An 11,133-nucleotide genomic window follows, 5' to 3' on the forward strand; every position below is an offset into this window, starting at 1 on the left:
AGCGTGCAGTTACAATATGACAACCAGGAATATAACAGCCTTCTCCATGAAAATGTATTTGCTGTACACTGTGACAATAATCTTTCACAGTGAACATGCATTTTGCATAATATCTTCACACTTCATTAAAGCAGGATTCCACCTGCAAACGCTCCTTGGTGCTTGGCAACCGCACGTCCAAAATTGTGATGGCTGTGTGGCTCTGTGCGCTTAATAAAATTGAGGGGCCTAATCAACGGGTTCTGCTTTTGTGATTAATTAAACCTGAATCTTTCTGCGTTCATGTGATGTCATCAGAATAAATGGCCTCAGAAATGGAGTCAGAATTATTATTATGTTAGTCAAATGAAGTGCTCAAATGTTTTTTTCCCCGTCATCATAAAATAACTGGCCCATTACATTTTAGAATCTGCATCCAGGGCAGAACACAGACACAGGCTTAAAATCTACTTTGTGCACTCGATAGCAGAAATGACCAGGTCAACATAAATTATTTTCGATGCTCTGCTTTCAGATTAAATTGGAAGAAATTGCTCTGCTGCATATCACATATTTACCTCGCCAAATTTCAAGGACGTGAACTCTATAAATGCCTGATTATTCACAACAAGCGAGAGATCAACCCATCTGTCGAGACACCTGCACCTGTGGGTAATAAGGAGCCCATAAAGTAAATTGTAAAGTGTTTGCATGCCCCCCGCCGCCTCCTTCCCTTTCCCTCGCTCTTCCTCTATTCTGTCTCTCATGTAAGGCCGCAACCATTAATCGACTAATTGTGACAAAAAAAAATACTCATAGTTGTATTTTGATATGTTGTTTGTTAGATTGTTATTATCACAGTTTCCTTGGAGCCAGGTCATAAGTTCGATTCATATTTTTTTATTGTAAATATCGGCTTCTTCTGAAAGGTCATGCTTCACTGTGATTGGTTGAATCCAGCTGTCACTCACTCACTCAAGTATCTGTGTTTGAGCAGACAGTTGCATTAAATAGAGAACGAATACCTTTTTCACCGTATTACCCAACTAGATTCTAAAACATATAAGCTTTGTATGAAAAGACCTTTTTATAACAAAGACATCTGTGTTATTAACTCAAAGTGTCAAAAATAATGTACAATTTCTGATTCTCCCTCAATAATACACTTTATTCAGAAATATTCTTTATTTAGAAGACTTTAGCCAGCATATTTAAACCTTTATTTGGTTGAAAATGTATTTAAAAAGTCTCAATTTTCAATAGAAATTATGATATGACTGGTTTAAAAACAAATCACTGACTAGTTTGTTTTTTCCTCCCTCTCTCCCCCTTCCTTCCTTCCCTCCCTTTCTCCCTCTCTTCCTCTCTTCTGTCTCTCCTCTCTCTGCTGGACCCTCTCTTTTCCCTCTTTTCACCCTTCTCTCCCTTTCTATCTTACCCTACTTACCTCTCTCTGTCCCTCTCATCATCACCTCACCCCTTCCTCTCTCCTCCCTCACTCCCTCACTCCCCGTCTCTCCCTCTCTCCCCACTCTCTCCTCCCTCTCTCCTCTCTCTCTGCCCCCCTCTCTCCTCCCTCTCTCCCTCACTCCCCCTCTCTCCTCCCTCTCTCCCTCTCTCCTCCCCTCTCTCCTCCCCTCTCTCCTCCCTCTCTCCTCCCTCTCTCCTCCCGCTCTCCCCCTCTCTCCTCTCTCCTCCCTCTCGCCCCCCTCTCTCCTCCCTCACTCCCCCTCTCTCCTCTCTCTCTCCCTCTCTCCCCCTCTCTCCTCACTCCCCCTCTCTTCCCCCTCTCTCCTCTCTCTCTCCCCCCTCTCTCCTCCCCTCACTCCCCCTCTCCCCCCCTCTCTCCTCTCTCTCTCCCCCCTCTCTCCTCCCCTCACTCCCCCTCTCTCCCCCCTCTCTCCTCCCCTCTCTCCTCCCCTCTCTCCCTCGCTCCTCCCGCTCTCCTCCCTCTCTCCCCCCTCTCTCCTCCCCTCTCTCCCCCCTCTCTCCTCCCCTCTCTCCTCTCTCTCTCCCCCCTCTCTCCCCCCTCTCTCCTCCCCTCTCTCCCCCCTCTCTCCCTCGCTCCTCCCTCTCTCCCCCCTCTCTCCTCCCCTCACTCCCCCTCTCTCCCCCCTCTCTCCTCCCCTCTCTCCCCCCCTCTCTCCCTCGCTCCTCCCTCTCTCCCCCCTCTCTCCTCCCCTCACTCCCCCTCTCTCCCCCCTCTCTCCTCCCCTCACTCCCCCTCTCTCCCCCCTCTCTCCTCTCTCTCTCCTCCCTCTCTCCTCCCCTCTCTCCCCCCTCTCTCCTCCCCTCACTCCCCCTCTCTCCCCCCTCTCTCCTCTCTCTCTCCCTCTCTCCTCCCTCTCTCCCCCCTCTCTCCCTCTCCCCTCCTCTCTCTCCTCTCCCCCCTCGCTCCCCCCTCTCTCTGCTGGATGTGAAGTTTGTGTTAAAGTGTCCAGGAGGGCGAGTGAATACATCAGTGAGGAGATATCCCCATAATGTCCTCCTCCTCGCAGGAGCTAATGTCGTAGCCGTCTGCTGTCGGTGGATCCCAGCGAGGTTTTATGGCTCCACTTGCCGAAATAATCAAGTTTGAATGAGCTCCCCGCGGCTCCGGGAAATGATCATTTACCATAACAACTTGTGGTGGATTCACTGGACGATATTTCTTCCAATTATGCTGGTGGTTCAATCATTTCAGAAACAGAGACATAATAGAGACATAACAGAGACATAACAGAGACATAACAGAGACATAACAGAGAGCTATTAAGTCTGAGGTAATTTCTTGTCCATGAGTCAAAATCTGTTTTAGTTTTTCAGTGATTTTTATTTTAAAAAGATCTCTAAAAAGAGAAAAAAGTCTTTGCTCCTCGACTCCTAATAATTCAATGATGTTTTCAATCTAAAGGTGCATCATGGGAATTATTCTGGAGGAGGATACATCACCTATTTATCTGTGACCGGTAATGTTCCAAAGCATGGCATTAAGCTTATTTATCTCCACGAAAACAAGCAGGTAGAACCACCAGGCCAAGTTACAGGTCAGATCTCTGGAGGGGCGACCCTGCTCACAGTAAGAGTGTTTTTCAAGTTTTGTTAGAGCAATAAAAACACCTGTAATAGGATAAATGCTGGATGGTTACGTTTTATGTCGTATTGTGGAACATTAAAACCAAAGAAGCCGCATGTGATGCTTTTTCTACGATTAAACTGATTTAGCTGTAACATCTCTGTGGAGGGTGCGGTTTAAATGGACTTTTTGGACACTCAAACACACCTTTCTGCATTATTAATTCACCAAAGTGACCAATGTTTCTGCAATATCTGAGTCAAGCGGGTTTAATTTCTATAGCAAGAGAAAATCTAGTCCTGTCAATGAAAAAAAAGTATGATAGTTTCTGTTTTCTTTTATAATTTTATTAAAAACATCAATTCATAGTCCTCAATGTTTAATCCAGCAGCCGTCCCAATTGGACCAAAGTCTGTAGAAATGTCTGTTTTCATATTGAGTCAGAATTTCTTGTGTATTTTGTGGTCCTCCAAAGGGAAATATTTATAATTTCTCATTCTTCATCCGTCAAAACTGTTGTAGTAGAATGGCTGTCCAGATTATCAATGTATTTATAGATCTTTTTTGTATTGTTCTCCTGAAAAGTTATGATTATGCGTTACTTTGTGTAATTTCTTGGACACAATAACTCCTTTTTTTTAATTACCTGTAAAAGTCCTGTTTCTCTAAGTCAAACATATCAAAACCTTTCATTTGATGTTCTTTAACAACCTGGTAAAAAACTTAAATACTTTTTGTTTCCAGACCTTAACTCTTTGGTCTGGTTGAGTGTAGTTAGCTGGAGTGGAGAAACATATTTACTTTTAAAACTTTTGTCTAGTAAACAAAATACAAATATGACTAAAGTGTTGGTATAAACTACTGGCCACAGCCTTAGATATTGGCTCAACAGAGACTGTGGTTGAATTAAAAACAAAATAAAGTAAATAGACCTGAAGTGTATTCTTTAAGAATCTGAAACTCAAGCCAATACAACTCTGATTTAACGTGACAATAAAATGGGCAATGGTTAAATTTAATCTTGAGTTCATTTCCAGCTTGTGATTTAGAGAAATGCTTAAATGTGTTGGGCAAATTAACTGCATTTTCTACTCCATCAAATGCACAGGTTTTGTAGCGTGGGTTCAGTAATTACCAGGAGCCATTGCCCAATGCATCAAGAGGTAGAGCAGTGTTTGTGCAGATTTATGAAGTAGAATTGAATCTATCCTTTCCCCCAGTCGCCGTGTTAAGTCATTTCTTTATGACATCCCAGGATATGAGAGTCTCGAGAGTCGATATATTCAGTTATGTTTGGTTAAAAGTAATTTGATCAGGGGAGGGATAGTGTATTCAGCTTGAATAGAGTTGTGTTTATTTAAAATAAGAGTTTTGTTCCAAGCATTGAGCTCCCACAAGGGTAAATACAAATGTATTAATAATCAGATTATACAGAATTAACATGACGCTCAAAGTTGTTTTCTTAAATATAAAAAACAACACAATTGAACACCAATTACTCAGGGCCGGGTCGCGGGAGCAGCAGTCCAAACATGGACTCCCATGCAGACTTCCCTCTCCCCAGACACCTCCACCAGCTCCTCCGGGGGGATCCTGAGGCATTTGCAGGCCTCAGAGAGACATAGTCCCTCCAGTGTGTCCTGGGTCTTCCCCGGGGCCTCTTCCCGATGGGACATGCCCGAAACACCTCCCCAGGGAGGGGCCAGGAGGCCTCAGGAACGGCTTAAAGTATTCATGTATCTGACCCATACTGCCCTCCAAAGACTAGACTAGGAGTTTTAGAAATTAGATTAAACTCATGATTAACTCTCTCCAAATCTTCTCATTTTTGTCCCATATAAATCCTTTTAATCAACAATATCTAGTTGACTAAAACACCATTGACAGATTAATTGACTAAACAGCTAAATAAAGGATTAGATCCCACAAATTACCATTATTTATTTGCTGATTAGTCATGATTTTTGTCATTAGTCAATGCAGCACTGATACACTGCATGACAAAATACTGTAAAATGTAACTGCATTTGTCCAAGAGCTGACAAAAAACACCGTCACATTCTTTCCTTTAGGTTATTGCGTAAAGTGTCTTGCATAAAGAATCAACAACATACGCTCTGATCTTAGAGCTGCAATCGAACTGTCAACATTCACTCAAAATAATTTACTGTTGACCCAACATTCATTATATAGCCTTTTTTCTAATAAAACATGTGTGTTGACGAAAAGCAAATTAATACAATCATAAGTTTTATTTGATTTATTTGGAGTTTGTGCCAATACTAAACCACAGAAAAGCTGGCCTGAAAACCCCTGCCATGGACCACACAAATGGAGACCCTTGGAAATTAATCACAAAAAAAATGCATGAAGGATAAAGGACTGGACCGACATCATAAGTGAGAAAAATCCCATACGTTCAAAACTCAGAAATGGACAAATTTAACAGAAACTGGACTTTTTTTTGGATGCCTTATTTTTTCATAAATTCTTATATTCAAATCTATTCTGTTCAGTCCTATATGATAATTTAACATCATATTATAAGATATATTATATGATATATTTGTTTTGGGTCAACATTTCATTTATTGTTCAGGTTTTAAGTGTCAAAAATCGCAATAAGTTAGATAAGTTTAAGACCAAAAAACAAACTAAAAAAGCATTTTGTTTACAGAGCTAATCGACCAAAAGTGGTTTGTCCCCGTCAACCATTTAAAGAAGGTCCAAAACACAGTATCCCAGCAGATGAATGTTATTATATTCAGACGTTGTGGTGCTTGAGGAGTGATGGATGAGCGACCCCCAGAGCCCCGTTTGTTTTAAACGAGAGACACATTAGACCACATGGAGCGAGCACAGACCGGGCCCCGTGGGAAACATACTTCATAATCACGTGCCATTTCTATTATGTGACCCTCACTGGACAGGGGAGGGGACATTATCTTTTCTATTGCCAATTATAAGTGTCCAAAAGCCCTCTGAACTGAAGGTAACACAGAATGATCAAGACAGTATATTTTTGAAGACTTTGTTCTTTATTTCAAACAATAAAAAACATTGAAATTGAAGTAGTAAATAAAAAGTATTCCAGAGCCCTTTGTCTGTTTTTAAATGTTGTCTGTCCCACTCTGGCCTCTTGATCATGGGCCGCTGTGGTTACATGAGAAGCTTTTTGTGACTTGTTATTGAGAGAATGAAGAATGTGTTGTAAGTCACAGGTCATTGTCCCTTCACCGCTGCCAACGGGACGGGCAGTCGACCCACAGATCTTCAGATACTTTCACGATCGGGAGGATTAGACTATTATTTTTATTAGCCTATTGTGCATGTTTTAAAGGCGCAGTGCCTGATTTTTACGGCCTAAAGGAGTGAAAAACGGAACTAGTTAAACGGTTTGCAGCGGTCAAAGCTGTTCCTCACTTTCCCAACGCGCTCCGAGCGTCCTGATTATTCACTGCAAAGAGTTTAGAAGCGCCTCACACACATTTCGAGAGCGGCGTTTTATCGTGCTGACGACAACTAGCATCCTAACAGCGCTCTCTGTTCTCAGAAGATAAAACATGAGTGACAGATAGATTAGCCAATCAGGGACACACAAACATGGCTGCTTTAGAGGACAGAAAAGATAAACATATCGGTGACTGAAATATGCACAAACATACAAGACTCTGTCGATCTGAGGTGAGAGAAGTTTGATTAAGTTGTAAATGTTAAACGGCCAATGAACTCATTTGTATCACATGCCTCACATAAACTAATCTGACTGCACGGTGGAGAGTGATGACCAGAGAGAGTGTCCAGAGAGAGTGACCAGAGAGAGTGTCCAGAGAGAGTGACCAGAGAGAGTGTCCAGAGAGAGTGACCAGAGAGAGTGACCAGAGAGAGTGTCCAGAGAGAGTGTCCAGAGAGAGTGACCAGAGAGAGTGACCAGAGAGAGTGTCCAGAGAGAGTGACCAGAGAGAGTGACCAGAGAGAGTGTCCAGAGAGAGTGTCCAGAGAGAGTGACCAGAGAGAGTGACCAGAGAGAGTGTCCAGAGAGAGTGACCAGAGAGAGTGACCAGAGAGAGTGTCCAGAGAGAGTGACCAGAGAGAGTGACCAGAGAGAGTGTCCAGAGAGAGTGTCCAGAGAGAGTGACCAGAGAGAGTGACCAGAGAGAGTGATGGCCAGAGAGAGTGTCCAGAGAGAGTGACCAGAGAGAGTGTCCAGAGAGAGTGACCAGAGAGAGTGTCCAGAGAGGGTGACCAGAGAGAGTGATGGCCAGAGAGAGTGACCAGAGAGGGTGTCCAGAGAGTGACCAGAGAGAGTGACCAGAGAGAGTGACCAGAGAGAGTGTCCAGAGAGAGTGTCCAGAGAGAGTGACCAGAGAGAGTGACCAGAGAGAGTGTCCAGAGAGAGTGACCAGAGAGAGTGTCCAGAGAGAGTGTCCAGAGAGAGTGACCAGAGAGAGTGTCCAGAGAGAGTGACCAGAGAGAGTGTCCAGAGAGAGTGACCAGAGAGAGTGACCAGAGAGAGTGATGGCCAGAGAGAGTGTCCAGAGAGAGTGACCAGAGAGAGTGTCCAGAGAGAGTGACCAGAGAGAGTGTCCAGAGAGGGTGTCCAGAGAGTGACCAGAGAGAGTGACCAGAGAGAGTGATGACCAGAGAGAGTGACCAGAGAGAGTAATGACCAGAGAGAGTGACCAGAGAGAGTGACCAGAGAGAGTGATGACCAGAGAGAGTGACCAGAGAGAGTGACCAGAGAGAGTGTCCAGAGAGAGAGTGATGACCAGAGAGAGTGACCAGAGAGAGAGTGATGACCAGAGAGAGTGACCAGAGAGTGATGACCAGAGAGAGTGTCCAGAGAGTGATGACCAGAGAGAGTGACCAGAGAGAGTGACCAGACAGTGGAGTGTGTATTCTGATCCCGGTAAAGAATATTTCAGGCAAATCAATCAAATATGATGCACTTTTAAGTCAAAGTATAAATCTGCCATTATTTGAGTCGTTCCTTGTCCAGATCCAGTTGTGTTTACAGAGCACAGACAGAGCCTCAGAGTCGGCTGGTTTCAGGTCAGAATCACACCGGAAAATCCAATAAGCCCCGCGCCGGTCTCTCTGAGCCTCACCGCCTTTGTGCCCGTGTTCGGCGCCGGCAGCTCTCACTTTGGATCCCCCAGAGCAGAGCCTCGAGGTCAGGAGGAGACCGGAGCTGACCTCAGGCAGCAGAGACGTGGCTCAGAGGGACGAAGGTGGCGGGGCATCTGAGCCTGTCAAAGCTGCACTTAATGAAGGAGACACAAAGAAGGGTGAGCATTTACACATCGAAGTTTCACAGCTGAAATCTAAGGACTGAGTTAATGAAACAGAAGATTAATATGGCTGTTTAAAAAAATAATACCTTTGCACAATTCAAATGAGCAACACATTTCAGAATATACCAATAAAGGGTTACATTAGTCTGTATCAATGATAAAAGAAAAACGAATAAGACAGAATACCGTATTTTCTTGACTATAAGTCGCACCTTTTTTCATAGTTTTGGCCTTATATTTATACTTATATACTTATACTTATACTCCGGAGCGACTTATATGAGATATTATTTGTTATTTTCACACTTGCAACTGCATTTCATACTCCAGTGTAACTTATAAATGTTTTTTTCTTCTCTATTATGCATTTTTTGGCTGGTGCGACTTATATTCCAGGGCGACTTATACTCCGGGAAATACGGTATTGAAATTACAATTATAATGCTACTTTGGTCATCTGCAGTAATTGAAATGTTAATGTATTCTTAGGTTTATGTTTAATCGTGTGGAGCTGGGGAGCTGATTTCCAGGGTTTAGTTCCCATTTTCTTCTGGTGTTGGTGCGACTGTGACTGGAACCTGATGATGCAATTTTAGTTAATGATAAATTGAAGGCAGTGAGGCGTAACTTAACACCTTAACCAAATGAATGTAAAACCGCTGCACATCCATACTTTGAGCTCGCTCCCCGACATGTTATTTATGCATCATTGTTCATCTTCTCTCCAGGCTTTCAGTGCAGGCATGTTCTATACACATTTATTATTTCCATCTCTAAAGCTTTATTGGACTGGACCGATGTGGCGGGAAATGAGGAGGAAAACTGGTAAAGACATGAGGCAAATGGTCAAGACGGGGTCTCGAACCCACAACTCTGCGGAGGTTATTCCACATTTACAACGCCCTGAGCCCACTACACCACCAGTGAGCACCTTTTCCACGTTTTCAAAATCAACTGGTGACCGTGTTTCTCAAACTGCAGTACCAGGTCCTGTAGGTGGCACGTGGACGCCTCTTCAGTTCTTTAGTTTTGGTCGTTCTTGGTCAATATTTTGCACCTTTTTGCTCTTCCTTGAGTGATTTCTACAGTTAAACTACTACAAAAGTGTAGTCCTGACTCAGCCATAAAACAGTCCTGGTAAAGACCTAATGGTGGTCTTTTCTTTGCTGGTTCTTGGTGTAAAGAGTACAAGCCCACTTTTTACGGATTGGCTCTTCCGTTGTGTTGACTCTTCCGTTATTTTGGCTCTTCCGTTGTGTTGGCACTTCTGTTGTGTTGGCTCTTCCGTTGCGTTGGCACTTCCGTTGCGTTGGCACTTCCGTTGCGTTGGCTCTTCCGTTGCGTTGGCACTTCCGTTGCGTTGGCTCTTCCGTTGCGTTGGCACTTCCGTTGCGTTGGCACTTCCGTTGCGTTGGCTCTTCCGTTGCGTTGGCACTTCCGTTGCGTTGGCACTTCCGTTGCGTTGGCTCTTCCGTTGCGTTGGCACTTCCGTTGCGTTGGCACTTCCGTTGCGTTGGCTCTTCCGTTGCGTTGGCTCTTCCGTTGCGTTGGCACTTCCGTTGCGTTGGCTCTTCCGTTGCGTTGGCACTTCCGTTGCGTTGGCACTTCCGTTGCGTTGGCTCTTCCGTTGCGTTGGCACTTCCGTTGCGTTGGCACTTCCGTTGCGTTGGCTCTTCCGTTGCGTTGGCTCTTCCGTTGCGTTGGCACTTCCGTTGCGTTGGCTCTTCCGTTGCGTTGGCACTTCCGTTGCGTTGGCACTTCCGTTGCGTTGGCTCTTCCGTTGCGTTGGCACTTCCGTTGCGTTGGCACTTCCGTTGCGTTGGCTCTTCCGTTGCGTTGGCACTTCCGTTGCGTTGGCTCTTCCGTTGCGTTGGCTCTTCCGTTGCGTTGGCTCTTCCGTTGCGTTGGCTCTTCCGTTGCGTTGGCACTTCCGTTGTGTTGACTCTTCCTGGCTGAACAGTGCTTTACGGGCAGATATTTCCACTAAAATAACAACACTACTTCTAGCAAAAAGATACAACACATTTCCCTTTTTCTCATTTCTAATTCACAAAAAGCGCCAAAGGGTAAAAAGACCAGAAACGCACAAAAGTCCAGAACTCCCGTAAAAGCCGGGGTCATTCACGGTGTCACTTCCTGGATCACTCGATGACATAATGCGGTGGAATCAAGTGTTTCGGAGCTCTTCTTCAAAAGGAGGATTTCTGGAGCGTGTGCGAAGAAGATAAAACACAAACACATTATAACAACACAACATTAAAGCTCAGTAGAACGTGAAAAGAGGGATTAACTATTATATTAATGCGTCTGCACAAACACACAAATAAACAGGGCTTATTTCGGAGACTCTTTGGGTCCGGCTGACGTCACACCACCATTTGTTATTTCGAAATTGGATAAAATGCGAACTGTTTCACCTTGATTAGATTTTTATACGGTTAGCGGGACCGCGAGGCTGCTCGGAGGACGCTTCATAACATATTTTGCTCTCTCCTCGCTCCGTCCTCTGCTCCTCCTCTGCTCCTAAAGGCCTCACTTTCTCCAGTCCCGACGGGCAATATTTCTCCTTGAAATTAAATTTGTCAACTCGACTGCAGAGCCCCAAAGTGTTGAGCCGACTGCTTAAGACGGGCCGCGGATTCAACCGAACATGAGCGGCGTTTATGGCTTTTGTGCGGCTGGAGCAGAAGCTAAAATACTCGAGTAATAAGAGTAACGGTCATCAAATTAATCACAATTATTGTATGTTTTGAATGGGGAAAGATCCTCGTGAAATACTGCCCGAAACCCATGAATCGTCATGTT

Source organism: Eucyclogobius newberryi, unplaced genomic scaffold (assembly GCF_026437365.1).
Source record: "Eucyclogobius newberryi isolate DKJ021-1_F unplaced genomic scaffold, fEucNew1.0.hap1 SCAF_3, whole genome shotgun sequence".
In the NCBI taxonomy this organism is placed as follows: domain Eukaryota; kingdom Metazoa; phylum Chordata; class Actinopteri; order Gobiiformes; family Gobiidae; genus Eucyclogobius; species Eucyclogobius newberryi.